The following is a 19,360-nucleotide window of genomic DNA, read 5'->3' as shown; positions in this document are numbered from 1 at the left end:
TGCTACCTGGAAACTGGCAGGGAATATTTGAATGAAAAGGTGCAGAAATAATACTGACATGGGGAAGCTAATTTTAAGTGATACCAGTTGTAGCAAAGTTTTAAAGTTAGCTAATTTAAAAAAAAATCGTTTTAACATTAGCTCATGCACAGTGTTCATGTTTAAAACCTTTCACAACTTGAACATAGCAACAACTGCAGAGAAGCAAAGTGGCTTTGAAACTGTTAAAATTAATGGCACAATATTCCGTGTAGAAAAACAAAACCAAAAGGTCACAGCAGCAGAGACTGAAATCCATCGAAACCATTCTTGGAGGTGCCTGGGTGGCTCAGTAGTTTGAGCAACGGACTCTTGGGTTTGGCTCAGGTCAAGATCCCAGGGTCGTGGGATCGAGCCCTGCATCCGGCTCTGCACTGAGCACGCAGCCTGATTAAGATATTCTCTCTCTCTTTCTCTACCCACCTTATGCTCCTCCCCCACTTGCATGCTCTAAAGTAAACACACACACACACACACACACGCGCGCGCGCGCGCGCACCATTCTCCTCCTCTTCCTGGGCACTGAATCAGACCCAGTCTCCCTTGCAGTTAGGTGCGGCCACATGACTGAGTCCCAGCCAATCGGTTGTGAGGGGGAATGCTGTGTGGTACTTCCTTATTTGGCTCAGAAAACCCTCCTGCCTTCATCTCTTCCTCCTTCTCTGGGTGGATTCCGAGGACATCTGAACTTTAGAAGATGGAAGGGACTCAAGTCAGAAGATGCCTGGATAGGTGAATCGTCTTGTGGAAGGTTAACGGCTAGTGACCTCCACCCCGATCCTGGGCTTTTCTGTACTTGAGAAATAAACCTCTATTATGACTGAGCCATTTCATGGCTGAGTGCATTCACTGCCTCATGTAGCCTTAACCGATATACGCATGATTTTTAATAATTATATTATATACTAAAATAATCATGGCAGCTAATATTTATTAAGCTTTTGTCAAACCGTTAGGAACTGTGTGGCATTAGATCTTAGCATATTACATATATTTACTTGCAAAAGACCTCGCCGGGTCTTCACTCAGAACCTCTCTACGCTTTGCACGAGGCAAAAATGAGCCTCGTTGATTCTCTTACACTTCAAATTAGGCTAGAGGAAGAAAACAAAGAGATCTATCTGTAAGAAAAATAAGATCACCGTTAGGAACACACAATAAATGGCTGATAGCTTGATGGCAAAGAAAGAGGCAGACGGACTACAGAAACCATATTAAAAAAAAAAAAAAACAACAAAACTGCAGTGTGGGACCATTTGGTGGAGGGACTATAGCTCCACCCACCCTTAGAGTTTTCGAAGGAATCACAGTATAATTGTTCCCGTCAACTGATGTTTATCATGATGACTAAGTGGCCAAAAAGTCACGTTTCCCAAGTTCTGTTTAAGAAAGCAGGGAAGTGCTACCATATGCCTGTGAATATTTTTCAAATGACATGGTCAAGGTTAAAAAAAAAAAAAAAAAAAAAAAAAAAAAAAAAAGAATGGCAGGAGGGAAGGAAGGGAATCCTGCCGCCTAAGGGATGTGTTTCAGTTAGCTGGAAAATTTACTTAGGTGGAACAGCAAATTTTTAAATGGTGGAATACTGCTGTGCATTGGTTTATCTAAGAAGCCGTCCTTTGCCACATCACAACGATAAATCCTGTAGGAAACTCAGATGGCGGTTTAGATTTGATAAAATGCAGAATATCAGGAACAGTCTCCATTTTTTACTGCTGTCCCATTTTATGGGAAACAAACCACCTTTTCTGCCGATGTGAATCACAAGAGCTCATTCTCAGAAGCTGCTGCCTAGGCTCACATTTCCTATTTGCTGGTTATCTTTCCACTGCTGTCATTCTGGGGCACACACTGTAAACTGTGTAAGTGATCTGTGCTGCTTTCCTGCTGGGATTAGTAATAGCCATACTTCCAAATATTACTGTGCAATCGACCTGCGGCTTGCATTTAGATTACATTTGATTTCTATTCTTGGGAAATGCATGCTTTAATTTTCCTATTACATTAAAACTGATAATGCATAAAAAGAAGATATCTATTCACGATATTGACTTTATAAAGTGGGTGTGATTTGCTTTAGAATAGCAATGCTTGTCCCACCAAATGTGCATTTATGATTTAGACCAGCCAACCTATGGGGAAGGGGGGAAAGACTGACAACTAAAAACAGTGGAATGGGAAGCAATCCCAACTGCAAGGCAGATAATAGAAGCTGCTTGAACCTACATACTTAGAGAAATTTCAGGAGAGTGCAAATCTGGTGATCACATTCTTCCAGTCTCTCCCTCCAAATGCACAGAGGCTTGTAAACAGCTGAATCCATTATTCACAAGGCCAAAGAAGGAACTAAGACTGTTGTATCAGAACCCGTGGAGCCTTACTTGGCAAAACATAAGACTGATACCCTTTATGGTACCACAAATCTTTTTGTTTTGTTTTGTTTTCTGTTTTTTGCACATGTATACACTAAACAGCTGTCACTTCTTTTTATACCTGTTATGAATTTTTTAAAAGTGCTATCAAAGCACTAGTTTTACTATCTTTTTACTGTCTTTATTTTTTTTTTTTCTTTTACAGTAGGTCTCAGAGAAGCCTGGATGCACATCCTAAAGCTCATTAGGTAGGAAAGGAATAACGTCCAGCATGTGTAGGTTCTCTGTGGGGACTCAGGATATTTGTATGTGGCGTCAACTGTAGGGAGCTAAAATAAAAATTCTCTAACACTGAAAATAATGTCATTATGAAAATCTTCTACCTTTAGAGTAAACCCGCAAAAATGATAATGATTATTTTCTTCATTCAGAATTTTAAAAATGCTTTAACTTACTATGACATGATACATGCTTAAAGCAAAGCACACAAATTCTAAGCTCAATGAGTTTTCACCGCTCCTATGCCCATCAATTGAGATTAAGAAATAGAAGATGACCAACAAACAGAAGCTCCCTTTATAGTCATTACCTCCACGCCACCAGGGAAGCTACTCCGCGAACTCTGAACACTGGAGATGAGTTTTGCATGTGCATCTCTACATACTGGAATCAGTTTCTACTTTTATATACGTGAACTTCATCTGTATTGTCATATGCAGTTGGACTTTATTCTCACTGATGTATACGATAGTCCATTGTTGTCAATATACCCCAATTTATTTTTCCATTCTACTTTTTTTTTTTTAAATTTTTTTAGTATTTATTCATTTTTGAAAGAGAGAGAGACAGAGACAGAGAGACAGAACATGAGCCAGGGGAGGGGCAGAGAGACAGAGGGAGACACAGGATCTGAAGCAGGCTCCAGCCTGACGCCAGACTTGAACCCACGAACTGTGAGACCATGACCTGAGCCAAAGTTGGACGCTTAACCGACTGAGCTACCCAGGCACACCAATCCATTCTACTCTTAACGGACCTTTGGGTATTTTCCAGCGTTGAGTTATTAGGAATAGTAGGAGTTTTGTGTAATATGCTTTTAGTGAACACACACACTAGTGCTTTTTAGTAGGTTTCTAGCTATAGCATCAATGGGTCATAAGATCTATGCGTGTTCAGAAGGTTTAGTAAATACTGACAGTTTTCCAAGGTGGTTGTACCAACTTACATTCCCACCAGCACTGTATGGGAGTCTCGGTTGTTCCATACCCTCAACTAAAACTTGGTGTGATCTGTGTTTTTCATTTTAGCCATTCAGGTAGCCATTCACAGTATGACCTGAATTTGCATTTCTCTGCTGACTAATAATATTACACAGACTGAGACTTTTTGATATATATATATTTTTTAATTTTTTTTTTGTTTTTAACGTTTATTTATTTTTGAGACAGAGACACAGCATGAACGGGGGAGGGTCAGAGAGAGAGGGAGATACAGAATCTCAAACAGGCTCCAGGCTCTGAGCTGTCAGCACAGAGCCCGACGCGGGGCTTGAACTCACGGACTGCGAGATTGTGACCTGAGCCGAAGTCGGACGCTTAACCGACTGAGCCACCCAGGCACCCCGATATATTTTCAAATAAATGTATATTTTATAGAATTCTCGAACAGTAAAGGATCTCAAAGATGACCCATTCCTGGGACAGCATATGTGTGGCAAATCTGTCCCCACTAAACCCCCATACCACCCGTTCCTGTACCCTTAGAATACACGGCAATAGATCAATGACCTGGATTCAGGTTCAGAAACCTTTCCAGGGTGCCTGGGTGGCTCACTCAGTCGGTTAAGGGTCCGACTCTTGATTTCGACTCAGGTCATGATCTCCCCGTTTGCGAGATCGAGCCTGCGCATCAAACCTGCGCTACGAGTGCAGGACCTGTTGGGATTCTCTCTCTCCCTGTCTCCTGCCCCTCCCCAGCTCACACTCTCACATCCTCCCTTTCTCTCTCAAAATAAATAAATCTACTTAAATTAAAAAAAAAACAAAAACAAAAACAACACCTTCCCAATACAACTCATTATATGGTCAGATATGGTCAGTTCCACGCAAACAAAATCAACTCACAAGAGGAATCTTATTGACCAGATGAAGTTTACCAGAAACAGAAAGATAAAACTAGTAGAAATGGCTAAGGTAGACTGCTCTGGGTTTAAATTTCAGATCTGCCATTCACGAGGGCAGAAAAGAAGATCTTTCTTTATGACACCTTGGCCTTTCTCAAGTTGGTATGACTTGCTTTATGGTAGCAACGTTCAATTCATTGAGCTGAGTGATACTGACAAGTTACTTCATCCCAAGAAAGTGGTACCATGAGGATTAACTAAAAAAAGATTCGTACCATTTTCAGTTCTCAACCTCCTTCCCCTTGTTCAAGGACAGCTTTCTCCTGGGCACAAATCTTTCATGATTGCTGTGAATCTGCCTGCTCTTGAATCGGTATGTTTCCTAAAAGCCGGCTGAAGACAGCAGGAATGTGGGCAATGACCATGAGTCACCAAGGTCTTTCCTGATTTTTGGCTACATCAAGACACTTACTTTTGGGTCATTTCATCTATAACCATGATAAAACATGCAGGAAGATTCAGGGACGGAAATACCAGAAGGAGGGGGGTCACGTTCCCTGACACTTCCAAAGGCGCACATCATACCTGATGCTCTGTGGACTAGTCATCTACTCACCTCGTCTTTGCCAAGGTCCTCAAACTGCTTCACTAGCAACACTGAAATCAACCACTGGCCAAGGGGACACAGGCACTCCTGCCGGAAGAAAACTACAGAAGGAAGGAAAAACCATCAGACTCCATGGCAACTCCTTTCAATTGAAACCTTTGCATGGTTTCAAAATCCTCGACCTGTTCTCACAGGCAGGCAGAGGATTCTATCTGTGTGCCATCTACCCATCCGGCACAGGCTTCTTCCTTCTCCCTTTATGAAGCACTTGTTTACAAAAGCTCACAATATCTTGATGGCAATTGTGAAATCCAATAGCTCTGGACCCCCACGTTTCTTTTTCATAACTCATTTGGAAGCGAGACCTTACCTGATGCAAACTCATCTCGTGGCAAAAGCCCTCCCTAAACTGATGTGAGGGTATTTATTATCTTTGCTTGGTCCACTTTGTGGGGATAAGGTATACAGTTTGCTACAGAAGCACGGCTGTGCTTTTAGGAAGTGCTGCTCCCCACTGGGTGGGGAGTGATACTAATTCACGGCATCTATACACGGTACCTTCCAAAATCGGAAAAATTTTGAATTTTGAGATAAGTCCAGCCCCTACGAGCACTGGATGAGAAACAATAGACATGTATCAAGCTCATAACAGACCTAACTTTCAAACTGTTATGTCCTGTTGCGTGTTTGCCCTATTATAGGAGTTATTTTAAAGAGAAGAAAATCCTAACAGAAAGACACAGGGTTTCACCCAATAGAGCACTCAAAAAATAAAATTTGCAAGTACCCTGAGTGGAAGAGGATGTATGGGGGATGTATATGGGAAGCAGAGGCCCAAATACACTATTGGCGGAAATGTATACTTCCATAAACTTTTGGAGAGGCTATTACAATTTTGAGAATTTAAAATGCCTATGTACTTTGAGCCAGCAATTCTCTAACAGAGTATCCCGTGGAAAGAGTCAAAAGAGTATGTCAGGGAGATGCCATATTGAATGTAAAAATATAAACTAAAGGTGTATCAAGAAGAGAGCGGTGAAATAAATTTTGGTGTAACCACACAAAATGATATAATGCTGTTTTTTTCAAAAAAGCAAAAAAACAAAAAAAACAAAACCAAACCCAGAAATGAAGTAGACCTGAATGTAACGATATACAAAAGTCTCCAAAATAGGGGCGCCTGGGTGGCGCAGTCGGTTAAGCGTCCGACTTCAGCCAGGTCACGATCTCGCGGTCCGTGAGTTCGAGCCCCGCGTCAGGCTCTGGGCTGACGGCTCAGAGCCTGGAGCCTGTTTCCGATTCTGTGTCTCCCTCTCTCTCTGCCCCTCCCCTGTTCATGCTCTGTCTCTCTCTGTCCCCAAAATAAATAAACGTTGAAAAAAAAAATTAAAAAAAAAAAAAAGTCTCCAAAATAAATCTGTAAGTGAAACAACCAATTTGTAGAACAGTAAACATATAAGAAACACGTATATATGATCTTTACAATTTCTGAGAATATACTTGTATTCTAGATGAGCCAGTTTTCCCCGTACACATCTTTTTATGGAAAGTCACAGGTGGTAATGACTGGGGAGGAGGATGAGGGAAGAAAGCTTTCACATTTCATGGTATAGGTTTTTAACTTTGTCTTTTCCACATGCATATTCTGCTCTCATCGGTTCCCAGAATGGTTGTGGAATTCTCAAAGGCTCAGATACAGTAGAGGTCACCAAGCATCTTTCCTGAGACTGCGAGTGCCGTGACAGGAATTCTCCGGCCACCAAATACTCCCAGCACCTTCCAGTTAAACTTGATCTCCACTGACCTTTAAATACAGACCAGAGACCTACAGTACTAAGAATCTCCACAGATGACATCACAGAATTCCAGAGATGACCTTCTGCCAAATAAATCCAATAATCCCCTCCAACGATCCCTTGTGTGAAGCATGTTAACTATACTGTTGCCTTGCTCATCCAACAGCATGATCTGTGCTTCAGCTCTGGGTGCGGCACTAAGAACCAAGAAGAGGCTGTGATGAACTGAATCTCAACCTGACTGTATTGATCCAAGTGTTTCCACGTCCCACTGCCCACCTCACTCAGCATTTCACATGGATGGCTTACATAGTGATATACACTGACCTGTGTGTTATCCTCTCCAATACTTCCTGAGTGGTGACCAGAATCTCCCAGTCTAACTGGAACAGTGATCACAGGATGAATAGCTCTATGGACCCATTCAAATTCAATCCAAAAACGTAACTCTGCCCTAAACTTATCTGGAATCCCAATTGGATTAGAAAGACAATGAAGAGCAGAGTTACCTTTCAATGCTGGAACATAAAATATTAGGTTTAAAAGTACTCGTTCTGTCCAGTAGAAACATACAAAAAAAAAAAAAAAAAAAAAAACCCCAATGTAGTTAGTCAGGCTACTGGCAGATACACGTATTCTTAAGAATCAGATGCCCGAATATCCTTCAGGCTTTATTATTCGGAGTTAAATTCTTCTCTGCTTTTCCTAAACCACTCGTCTTCAAAGATTTTTTTTTAAACCATCTAACTACACCTCAAACTTTAGCTGATCTTATCTGTAGAACACTCTTTTCCAAGATCTTATCTTTAAGAACACTCTTTTCCATGATCTTTGCAAGGTTGGCTTCTCTTTACGTAGATCACAGCTTTAATGGCACCTACCTTCGTTCCTCCAATCAAGTACAGTCATGTTTAAATTCTCCACCTATTATTTACGATCACTTATTTCCTTTGCTTGCTATTTATTCAATTATTGTTGGTTTGTTTTCCACCCCCCAAAAAGTAAATGTTGTAAAACAAAACAAAACAAAACAAATTACGTCTGTTTCTAATCCCAGTAACTTCTCTAGAATACAGTACATATTCAGTAATCGTTTGATGGAGGAATGAGTGAACGAATGAACACTTTCTGTCACCTTCCATTCCCTAGAATGGTAAGCCAGAGGTTTTGGGGGATGGAAAAGACAAAGCAGATACTACTCCTGTTTAGTAGAGAAAAGGCTGGGTAAAACCAGGAAACAATATTTTAAACTGGATGAAAACCAAAGGCCAAGAAGCCAAGGTGGTCCATTAGGAAAAGTGTTTACTAACAGCCTGTAATTTGTTTCTGCAGCTTTCCTGCCTATCTGACTGAGGGGACTACATTAAAAAATGGCAAGAGTCTGGGCGCCTGGGTGACTCAGTCGGTTGAGCGTCCCACTCCGGCTCAGGTCATGATCTCGCGGTCCGTGAGTTCGAGCCCCGCATCGGGCTCTGTGCTGACAGCTCACACTCTGTTTTGTCTCTCAAAAATGAATAAACATTAAAAAAAAAAAAAAAAAAAGGCAAGAGTCGATGGAAGGGAGAGGTATGGTAAGCTGTCCTGAAGTAGTTCTGAGATACACCATGATCACCAATCACCGGAGAAATGAACCATAGATAGCAACGGCCAAAAGGGAGGGTGCCAGCAGCCTTCCGTGGACAGACGTGCATCAATAAAACCTCATCACAGATGTTTAGTCATCATCCACTGCATAATGAAAGCCTTTGTGCGCGTGTGTATGCCCGTGTGTGTTTTAATTCTGAAAACACTCATGAAAAAGTTAGAGGAAAATTGACAGTAATGGAAAAATGTTAATAGTATAATAATATCTTAGAAGAAGTAATTTGATTCAATGATACATACGCATCTTAATCTTGGTATTTTTCAGATGAACTTTTTCCCTGGTAAGTTTTTTTTTTTTTTTTTCTTTTCTAAGACATTATAAATGAAATGCTTCATTCAGCATGTTCTTACTCTGTCATATTAATACTTTTTTCCTTGCAAAGCTCGTTCTGGCAATCTAGACCTCCTCTTTACCCAATGCCACATTAAAAAAAACAAAAACAAAAACAACCCCACTGTCTGCAGTAGGTCCACTTCTGAAACAAGGATGGACATGCAACATTGGACCTTGGTCAAGGGAACAGAAAAACCAAGCAGGGTAGGGGCAATCTTCCTTGGGGTGCCTAACAGGTGAACTCACTTTAAGGCCCAGTTCCTCCCTGTTCTGCTACCATCTCTCTTTTCTTTTAAGTTTACTTATTTTGAGAGAGAGAGAGAGCATGAGTGCGAGCAGGGAAGGGGGCAGAGAGAATCCCAAGCAGGCCCCATGCTGTCAGGAGAAGCCTGACATGGGGCTCGATCTCACAACCCATGAGATCATGACCTGAGCTGGAATCAAGAGCTAGATACTTAAGCGACTGAACCACCCAGGCGCCTCACCATCTTTCTTTTTATACTCACCAGCTCCAGTCATGACTGCTTCATCGCTTCACCCCCAAAGAGTCATTCTTACACGCCCTCTCTGTGTTGGACACATAGCCATACTTTGGGGTTCCAGCAGCGAATGGCCCCACATTCCTCTTTCATGGGACTGACATGCTAGCCGCTCAAAGCAGTCGTACCACAGGGTTGCAGTCTCTCAACTATCTCAGAGGAAAACATTTCTAAAAATCCCTTAAACGCTAAGCCTAGTAAAATGAAGAGTACTTATAATTTAAGTTGGATGCAGGGGTAGGGCATTGGTGTCGGGGAGGATACAATTTAAAAAGGAAGCATTACAAATTAGATTCGCCCCTAACTAACCATCACCACCCAAATAAGCATACGCTGACAAAGAAGCACAGGTCAGTGGAGGGCAAACTTTTTTTGCAAGGGACAAGATAGTAAATATTTTAAGCTTTGTGGGCCACATGGTCTCTGTTCCAACTCCTCAACTTTTCCATTGTGGCACAAAAGCAGCCACACACAACATGCCAATACATGACCATGGCCGTGTCCCAATAAAACTTTCTTCATGAAAAGAGTTTGCAGGCTGGATTTGGCCCATAGAAATGGTCTGCCAATCCTGATCGAGGTTCATCTTTTCCCAACAACCTTTGATGAGGAAGAAACTGAACCTGTACTAGGTAGAATCCTTTACCTGAGGTTACACAGGTAAGAATACTCCTACCTCATTCTGCATCCCTAACTTCATCTAGTAGGTAAATAAGACAAACATTGAGAAAAACAAGCCTAGGAGATGCTGCGTGTTAGAAGGTCTCTGATTTCTAACTGGACTGCTACAATTACAAGATCTTGGTCAGTGAGAGAGCTGGAACTTACAGAAATCTTTCCAGAGGAGGTGAGCTGGAAGAATTCCTCACCTGGAATACCCACCCTTTCTTCCCCGACCGACCCTTACCTGCCTATAACTACTCGCTCTTCAGGTCTCACCTCCAGCTTTATCCCCAGTGGGAAGCCACCGCAGAATTCTTGGGCACACTCGGAGCTCCCTCTACAGTGGTTCCTTGCACCTGGTGAAAACCCACAGTCCTATGCACAATCTTTTCTGCATTTAGATTATACATTTTAAAATTTATTTTTGGGGCGCCTGGGTGGCGAAGTCGGTTAAGAGTCCGACTTCAGCCAGGTCACGATCTCGCGGTCCGTGAGTTTGAGCCCCGCGTCGGGCTCTGGGCTGATGGCTCAGAGCCTGGAGCCTGTTTCCCATTCTGTGTCTCCCTCTCTCTCTGCCCCTCCCCCGTTCATGCTCTGTCTCTCTCTGTCCCCAAAAAAATAAAAACGTTGAAAAAAAAATTAAAATTTATTTTTGAGAGAGAGAGACAGAGAATAAGTGGGGGAGGGAGACAGAACCTGAGAGAAAGGGAGACACAGAATCCGAAGCAGGCTCCAGGCTTGGAACTGTCAGCACAGAGGCCGACGCAGGGCTCGAACTCATGAGTGATGAGATTATGACCTGAGCTGAAGCTGGATGCGTAACCAACTAAGCCACCCAGGAGCCCCTCTGCATTTAAATTATACTTATTAAAATTTTTTTTCTTTGGGGCGCCTGGGTGGCGCAGTGGGTTAAGCGTCCGACTTCAGCCAGGTCACGATCTCGCGGTCCGTGAGTTCGAGCCCCGCATCGGGCTCTGGGCTGATGGCTCGGAGCCTGGAGCCTGTTTCCGATTCTGTGTCTCCCTCTCTCTCTGCCCCTCCCCCGTTCATGCTCTGTCTCTCTCTGTCCCCAAAATAAACAAACATTGGAAAAAAAAAAAATTAAAAAAAAAAATTTTTTTTTCTTAATGTTTACTTTTGAGAGAGAGAGAGAGAGGGAGGGAGGGAGGGAGGGAGAGAATGAGCCAGGGAGGGGCAGAGAGCGAGGGAGACACAGAATGTGAAACAGGCTCCAGGCTCTGAGCTGTCAGCACAGAGCCCAACGCGGGGCTCGAACCCACAAACTGTTGAGATCATGACTTGAGCCGAAGTTGGATGCTTAATTGACTGAGCCACCCAGCCACTCCATTTATGAGATACTTATTAGAAGTAAAACCCACAAACAAAAATTGACAGTGCTTATCACATGGTACCACAGACTGGTTATTTCCGTGTCTGACTCTCCAAAGCACAATGAGCAACTCAAGGGTAGGAAGTGTCGTTTCATCTCTTGGAGACCAGCCCAATGTTTGTGCTACTGCTCAGGACTCATGAGGTACATTTCCAAATTCATAAATAGGGGTGAGATTTGGATGAGAATAAAAAAAATGATATTCCCTAAAAGGGGAATCAACTATGACCTGGAACATAGATGTGAAACTGAGACTACAGAGGTGAGGGTAGTGAGTAGGGGAGCACAAGTAGCATTGGGACCTGGATGGGATGATGCCCAGGAGTCTATTGTCACTTGACTGTGGACGCTGTCCCCCGCGAAGTAGCTTGTTTGTCATTACCGTGTTGGAAAGTATTTCAATTGCGGACATTTTCCTATGCAATTTTAGTGAAATCGACTTCCCTCCTCTCCCCTGATGAAGCCGTAAGATTATGTTATAAAAACATTCAAGTAAAACCCCAAATGTTTTCACGTTACTCTTTTTTAGCACCTGGGGATATGCTTTGGCTAGATTCCTTTTTTAACGTATGTTTCTTGTTCTTTCCTTTTTAGCTGCTCTTTCAGCTTCTCTGCTTTAAATTGTTGGGCGTGGTCTCCAAATGCTTTGGTTTCTGTCCTGCAGAGTTTCAGTGCACGGTCTATCAGGTCACGTACCCTCTTGTGCCAGTGGGTCTCTGAGTTCCGGTACAAAAATGGCAACACGAATCTTCACTGCCCTGTTGCCATTTTCTCTTCCTCTACCTTTCAAATCACTCGCACCCTTTCTCAGCTCAATCACTACAAAGACCTAGAAGAAGTAACTCGCGAAGCAACGTGTTGCCAGGACGTCTGAGATGCTTATTTCATTCTTGAAGGCTGTTAATAAAGGTGTGTCTGTCCCTCCTTACACAATCCCTCAGGCTGGGGAAGCCTCTATTCGAGAGGTTTCAGGTAGCTTAAAATGAAACATCATTTCATATCCCATACCACTTCTTGGCGGATGAAATACTCACCGTTTGTCTACTGAGGGGCCTATTCTCTTTTGACAAGGTTTGGTCTATGAATAGATTAGTCTTCCCGGGAACCTCAGCTGACAGATGATTAATATGCAGGGTCCACCCCCAGATTAATCATCTTGAGATACTAGGAGGTGAAACACCCACCTCGCCCAGGTAAGAGAGGCTAGGCTGTCCTTTTCCCCCCCGCTCGTCTTTGCTCCCTTTTCGTAGCGTTTTCACGACATTTTAAACACAGGTCCCTCACTGCATGATGAAAACAGAGGAAGTCAAACGATGCCAGAGTCAAAACCCAAAGTCAGTTATTGGTCGAAACAGGTACAACTCAAACTAATGAAAAATTTACTAAGTTAGAGAGGAATATTTTGCATATATTATAAAGCATATTATAAAGATTGGTGACTAATGACTAAGGTCAACCAGCTGGAGTTTCTTGAATCTGTATTAAATTTACTAATTTAGATGCAATGTCTCCCAACTCTTCCCACAGTCTCTACAGCGGTATCCAGCCTAGCATAAATACTTCCCTTTCCCCACCCCCCCAGGGGAGGGTGTTACAAATTCTCAGTTTGAACAATGATAACCCATTAAAAAACACCTTCCCCACTTCAATATGCTAAATCCTTAATTCTTTCATAAACCATTGTCCTAAGAGTCCCTCTAACCCAACCCAGGCAGCTACTGAGTGAACTCCAGTGGAAATACTTGGAAAAACATGACAAAAACCAGCCACATTGAATGAACATGTAACAGAGGGCATTAGGGAAATTGGCTAATATACTGAATTACTTAAAATTATAATGTTGAAAAAAAAAAAATTGCGGTAGCCGGGAAATGATGCCAATTAGTGGCCCAGTAATGGGAAAGAGGCAGAGGAAAAGTCACTTTGCCATCCATAATTCAGCCCTTCACTTCTCAGGCAATACATGCCTGCCCTCTGCCATAAGCTCGGAACTACTTGGAAGACGGAGACTCGAACTGCATGGAGACTTTCAGGAGAAAACAAGAGGTGCCAGTTAAGAAGACATCACCATTAACTTCAAAGTGCAGGAAGGAAGGGCTGTAAATGACGAAAGTAAAGTCAGATGCTTTCATTTTTCTCCAGAGGCCCATTTCTTCCTTTTCCTTTTTTTTTTTTTTTTTTTTTTGCTTTTTGATGGTGCATTGCTCTGGCCACCCCCAGAAAGATTCCAGAATCCTCCCTCAGTTTTTTATTCCTGCAGTTGGCAACCTACACTACCGGGATATACATCTTTAATACAAATCTGAAGGCCTTGTACTGTCATTTGGGTTTAAATATATTTCCCCTGGGCTCTGGCCTCAGTAAAAATAGCAGACAGCTGGTCACCATGTTCCACACCATAAACCTGTGGGGAGGAAGAGTGGCCAAGGGGGTTGGCTTGTGTCAGAGTCGCTTGGCAAACTTGTTTAAAACACAGATTTCTGGGCTCCACCCTCCGAGTTTCTGATGTATAGGTCTGGTGTGAAATCCAAAGATTTGCACTTCTAGTAAGTTCCCAAGTGATACTGATGCTGCTGGTCCATGAACCGTGCTTTCAAAATCGCTGCTCTAAACCAATCCCACACCTACTACCTCAAAAGATAAGGCAGTGGTTCCCAAACTCTGCTGCATCTCAGAATCTCCTAGACAACTTTGACAATCCTGATACATCATATACCAACTGAATCAGAATGTGTGTGCAGGCATTGGCTGTTTTCAAAGCCAGGCATCTGCGTTTTCAAAGGTCTCCAGGTGATCACCAAATATAGCCAAATTTAAGAACCACTGAACCTTGGGAGGCGGCCTGGAGATAAAGAGAAAGAGCATTAGATAAGAAGCCAGGAAGAGAAGGAACAGTCCTTAAAAATTGTCACCTTGGGGGGCGCCTGGGTGGCGCAGTCGGTTAAGCGTCCGACTTCAGCCAGGTCACGATCTCGCGGTCCGTGGGTTCGAGCCCCGCATCGGGCTCTGGGCTGATGGCTCAGAGCCTGGAGCCTGTTTCCGATTCTGTGTCTCCCTCTCTCTCTGCCCCTCCCCCGTTCATGCTCTGTCTCTCTCTGTCCCAAAAAAAAAAAAAAAAAAAAAAAAAAAAAAACGTTGAGGAAAAAATTGTCACCTTGGGACAATCCTATTGACCTAGTCTCTTTCTCATCTGTCAAACAAGGGGACTATCCTTTTACTTGCCTCTGAAGCAGCAGCAGCAAGAAAAATACATCAAATGAGTAAAATGGTTTTGAACATTAGGAAGGAGCCTATAGACGTAAGGCGTAGCAAGGGAGGCAGAGCTGCCCTAGGTGAGATATAAAGGCTTTGCTGCACGAAGACCTGGGTTGGCACCCAGCTTCTGACTAGCTCTGTGACTGAGCGAGTGAATTTAATTGCCCGGTGTCGCACTTTCCTCCTTTGTAAAACCAGTACGTCGTTACCTTCTTCGTGGGGTTCCTCCAGAGCAATTTTGCTATTTGTCCGTGCTCCGGAAATGACTCTTAGGGCATATGTGATGGGTGTATATATTACACATGCCATCGTCGCTTGATATAGAGAAGCCCTCGCCTTGGGAAGACTTTCAAACAGAGGTTAGTGATTAACAGGGGAAAGGCTGAAAAATAGCATCAAATAGACCTCACTTAAGCGGACAACAGACAATTACGGGTGTGGGAAGATTCAACTCAGTTTAAATAACTCAGTGGCTGGGTCTTGAGGCAGCAGCATCCTTAGAATTACGGAGCTCCACCTCCTGCTTCCGGCCAGTACCCAGTTACAGGCTGGTTTGCTCTTCGGGTATCCTATATGCTGGTGGTTAGTCTGAATTTGGAGGTACGTTCGGAGCTCGTAGCTGGTATTTTGTTTTGTATACACAAGTTCTTGTGGACTAGATTGAAGTTCCTTAAATTTCATGAGGTTCATGTTTTCCTAGAGCACCCATGGGCTGACAATTTTGGGTGCTTAACAGTAATCAGTTTCTCATCTATTTCCATAAGGCTTCCTTTAAAATTACTCCTACCCAGGATGATTGAATACTTCAACAATCCAAATGCTATCTATTTAAAAGTCTTCCAAGGTTTCCCACTGTTCATGGGGTCCAGTTTAACCTCCATAATGCAGTTTATAAGGCTTGTTGTGATTTGGCCTCTGCCGACTTCCCCCAGCTTGGCAAAGAGAAAGTAGCCAGGGCTTTGATGTTGCTGAGATTAGGGGCTGAAATCCAGCCCAGCCTCTGACAAGCTGTACATCTGCCAAAGAATTCCGTAATTTCCCTGAACCTCAGTTTCTTTACCTACAAAATGGGAATAATAGTACTTTCTTTCAGATTTGTTGCAAGACAAGGACTAATAAATGTGAGATGGCTAGCATATGCGTTTTTTTTTTTTTTAATGTTTATTTACTTTTGAGATAGAGAGAGAGAGAGAGACAGACAGATAGACAGACAGAGCATGAACAGGGGAGGAGCAGAGAGAGAGGTAGACACAGAATCCAAAGCAGGCTCCAGGCTCTAGGCTGTCAACACAGAGCCCAACATGGGGCTCAAACTCACAAACCACAACATCACAAGCTGAGCTGAAGTCGGACGCTTAACTGACTGAGCCACCCAGGCACCCCTGATGCTTTTTTTTTTTTTTTTTTTTTTTTTTTAAATGAACTCCATTTCCTGACACACGCATCTCCTTATACACGCAGCCCTTGACCCAGGAATTGTGAGCTCCTTCAAACACTCCATGCTGCACTGCGCCTCTAGATTGCTGAACAGGCACTTTCCTACATCATCAGTTTGGAAACCTCTTACCCTTCAAGACTCAGATGAACAAAGTCACTTCTGTGATGCTTCCTTGACCCCCACACGCAGAGCTTCTCCCTCCCCTGGGCTCCACTGCCATCTTGCCACTGAGCTCTATCTGTCGCAGTCTAACGAAATTAGTGGTTTATATGCCTGCCTCTCAAACCAGACAGAGGGTACCAAAAATATCAGGGTTCACACCATTGTCACTTAGCATAGCACGTGACTTACAAGCAATAGGTGACCAACATTAGCTAAATGTCTCCTTCCTCACAACTGGTCCTCAGTTATTTGCACCAGATCTCATAAAACCTGGCATGGTATAAGTCCATGGAGTGGAGGGTGTCTTACACCCTTAATACCCACAGACCAGAAGCATCGACTTCATTTGGGTACTTTCCAGGACTAAAGAACCTCAGGCCACTCTTCAGACTTTGTGCATCAGAATCTCCATTTTAACAAGACCCCCGAGGAAATATGAACACATACTAGAGTTTGAGAATAATTGTCCCGAACACCTCTGCACTCTCACAGAGGCACGCGGTAGGCACGTGGTAAGTGAAAGCATATGGATGATTCATCACGCGTTAGCTAACGGGAAGGTGCTCGAAAGATACTTCAATCCCAGAATAATGCTAGTCAAAGGAGGAATCCTGTATTTTTTTTTTTTTTAGTGCTTATTCATTTACTTTGAGAGACAGAGAGAGGGAGATAAGGAGAGAGAAGGAGAGAGAATCCTAAGTAGGCTCCATACTGCCAGTGCAGAACCCAAGGTGGGGCTCGATCCCACAAACAGTGAAATCATGATCCTGAGCCATCAAGAGTGGGGTGCTCAACTGACTGAGCCACCCACACGCCCCAGAATCCTGTATTTTATTCTGGAGAACACGGTGGTGATGATTTACAAGCTCTAGGCTCCAAAGGGGGTCCTGAGGAGTAGCACCCCTTACTTTCGTTGATAAAAACTAAGGTACACACAAACATAAATCCAACCCAACCCAGACACTATACAAAAGGAGAACAGATTTCTAAGTAGTCCTGGATCACACAACTAAAACTGAAACAAGTAGAAGGTCATCTTCCAGTGGAAATGGTAGCAAAAATCAAGAACTACACGTCCACAATGAGCAGGAGAGTTCTGGCTCACCATGGGCATCAGAGCAGGGGGCCACGGAAAAATGAGATTAATCCACGGTCAACACCATCGCGAGCAACACTTGTGCATGGTGTGAGGACGGACGCCATATACGTACGTGAACGTGGCAGCTAGACCACTGTAACTGAAAATCTCCCTGGTCCCACTCGCCTGGGATGCTCTGAGCAACACCTTAGTTGTTCTGAGCTGTAGGCTCAGGCCCCTCCCTAAGTTACTATTAGGGACTAAGGACACAAGGAAAAATGAGGCTTGCATACGACATCCCCCCCTCACACCTAGAACTCACACAGTAGGTGACATTATTGTCTGGGAATGTATTCGGTGGAGTACTGTTCGGATAGCCAACAGCAATAACCGAGCAGGACAACATGCAGAGATTTTATCATAAATAAGGTGTTCACAAAGTTTCGGCACAAATGTAAATGCTATCTTTACATTTCCTGGGGGAAAAAAAAGAAAAGAAAAGAAAAAGAAAGGAGCCAGGACGTAATTTGAGTCCCAGGTGACAATTTCCTTCCATGGTGTGGGGACAGGGCAGGCCAGTCCTGCCCACCTCTCTTCTCCACTGGGAAAGAGGGTATTAGAAGCAGCAGCAAAAATTAAAGTGAGAGACACCAGTTTCTATTTCAACTTTTTGTAAATTCCGGAGGAATGCCCGCCTACAAATTGAGAGATGCTTTATTCAGGACAGGACCTCATTTTTTTTTTTTTTTCCTTTTTCAAAGATGTTGGGCAAACAAATGAACACACCAAAATTCCTACATGAAACTGAGGGAAAAGGGCACTTGGGAGTGTTTGTCTTGTTCTCGAAAAGGCTCTAACATCACAATCCTTTGCAACCTTTTGGGTCGCATACTTTTCTCCCCGTCACTTAACAGATGGGAAGGATTTTGTGAACTTTTCTAAGCAACCGACAGGACCGCCTTGTCTCTCCTAAGTGCCTCGTCAGCAGATTCCTAGAGCCTGGCTGTGAAAGCCCTCGTTTCCACTTTTCCCCCCGGATCTCGGAAAGATGCCTCTCTTAAGCTAGAGTGAGACAGAGCATAGCCATTCAATTATCCAAATACTAGAAGTCTATAAAAGAACATTGTGCTGCAATTGGTTTCTTAATTTGAGTGAAACAGCGTGCCCAAACACATCCCCAGATCCTGAAAATAAATCTCCACGCAACATCTTCGGATTCAACCATGTCGCAGGACGCATTTTTATCAATTTCGAGATAACTTCCAGACTATGCAGACTAAAAAATACGATCACAACATCAAGAGGGAAAAATAAACCCCAAATTAAACCCTTTTACATGGTTGTTCACAGTAGCGACAACACATTACATTGTTTTGCCTTCTTAAACGTATGCAGAGGTTCAGATTTTAATTTTCAGAATGCTTTTAAATGTATTCAGCTGTTTTAATGCGACAAATGCCTTTTAGTGCCCACTCCACAAATAATCCAGTCCTACACCGGTGTGCACTTAGGTCTATGATCACTCAGAGAGTAAGTGGGGAAAAAACCTAAGCCAAGTAAAAGATCATTGTCAAGTCTATAAAATTTACATCTACCCTTTGCGAAACAGAGAGTGGATTTTGCAGAAGGCATAAAGCACTCAGCCGTCCAGCTTAAGGTTCAAAAGCAGCAATTTCCTAAAAAAGAAAGGCAAGTCACCGTTTCTGTGCCATTTTCCTGTTTGCAAGGACTCACCTGTGCTTAGAAAGAGGGTGGTAGCTTGAGAAATCATGTTCCTGAGGAAATCATAAAATCCCATGGACAAACTGAGGTCAGCTTCCAACCTTTGCCATCGGGAGACTGTGCGCCCTCAAACCTCAGAAAGCATCCAGATAACCCAGCGCACGTTCAATTCTCTGTACATGTTGTAAAAAAAAAAAAA

General features: G+C 43.2%; 1 protein-coding gene across 5 annotated transcripts in view; it reads right to left on the bottom strand.

The window, feature by feature from the left end:
• Positions 1–19,360, bottom strand: part of RARB (retinoic acid receptor beta) — an 876,710-nt gene that overhangs the window by 481,468 nt on the left and 375,882 nt on the right. For 4 of the 5 annotated variants that reach the window (XR_006700944.1, XM_045436330.1, XM_045436327.1 and 1 more), the window contains exon 4: positions 5,150–5,241. The exons of the other annotated variant lie outside the window; for it this stretch is intronic. The gene's annotated coding sequence lies outside the window, so the exon portion shown is untranslated. The remainder of the gene's footprint in view (positions 1–5,149; positions 5,242–19,360) is intronic. 5 annotated transcript variants of the gene reach the window in all.

The sequence above is a fragment of the Leopardus geoffroyi genome, chromosome C2 (genome assembly GCF_018350155.1).
Source record: "Leopardus geoffroyi isolate Oge1 chromosome C2, O.geoffroyi_Oge1_pat1.0, whole genome shotgun sequence".
Lineage (NCBI taxonomy): Eukaryota > Metazoa > Chordata > Mammalia > Carnivora > Felidae > Leopardus > Leopardus geoffroyi.
Note: the sequence above shows the minus strand (reverse complement) of the source record. Positions and strands in the feature narration are given on the sequence as shown.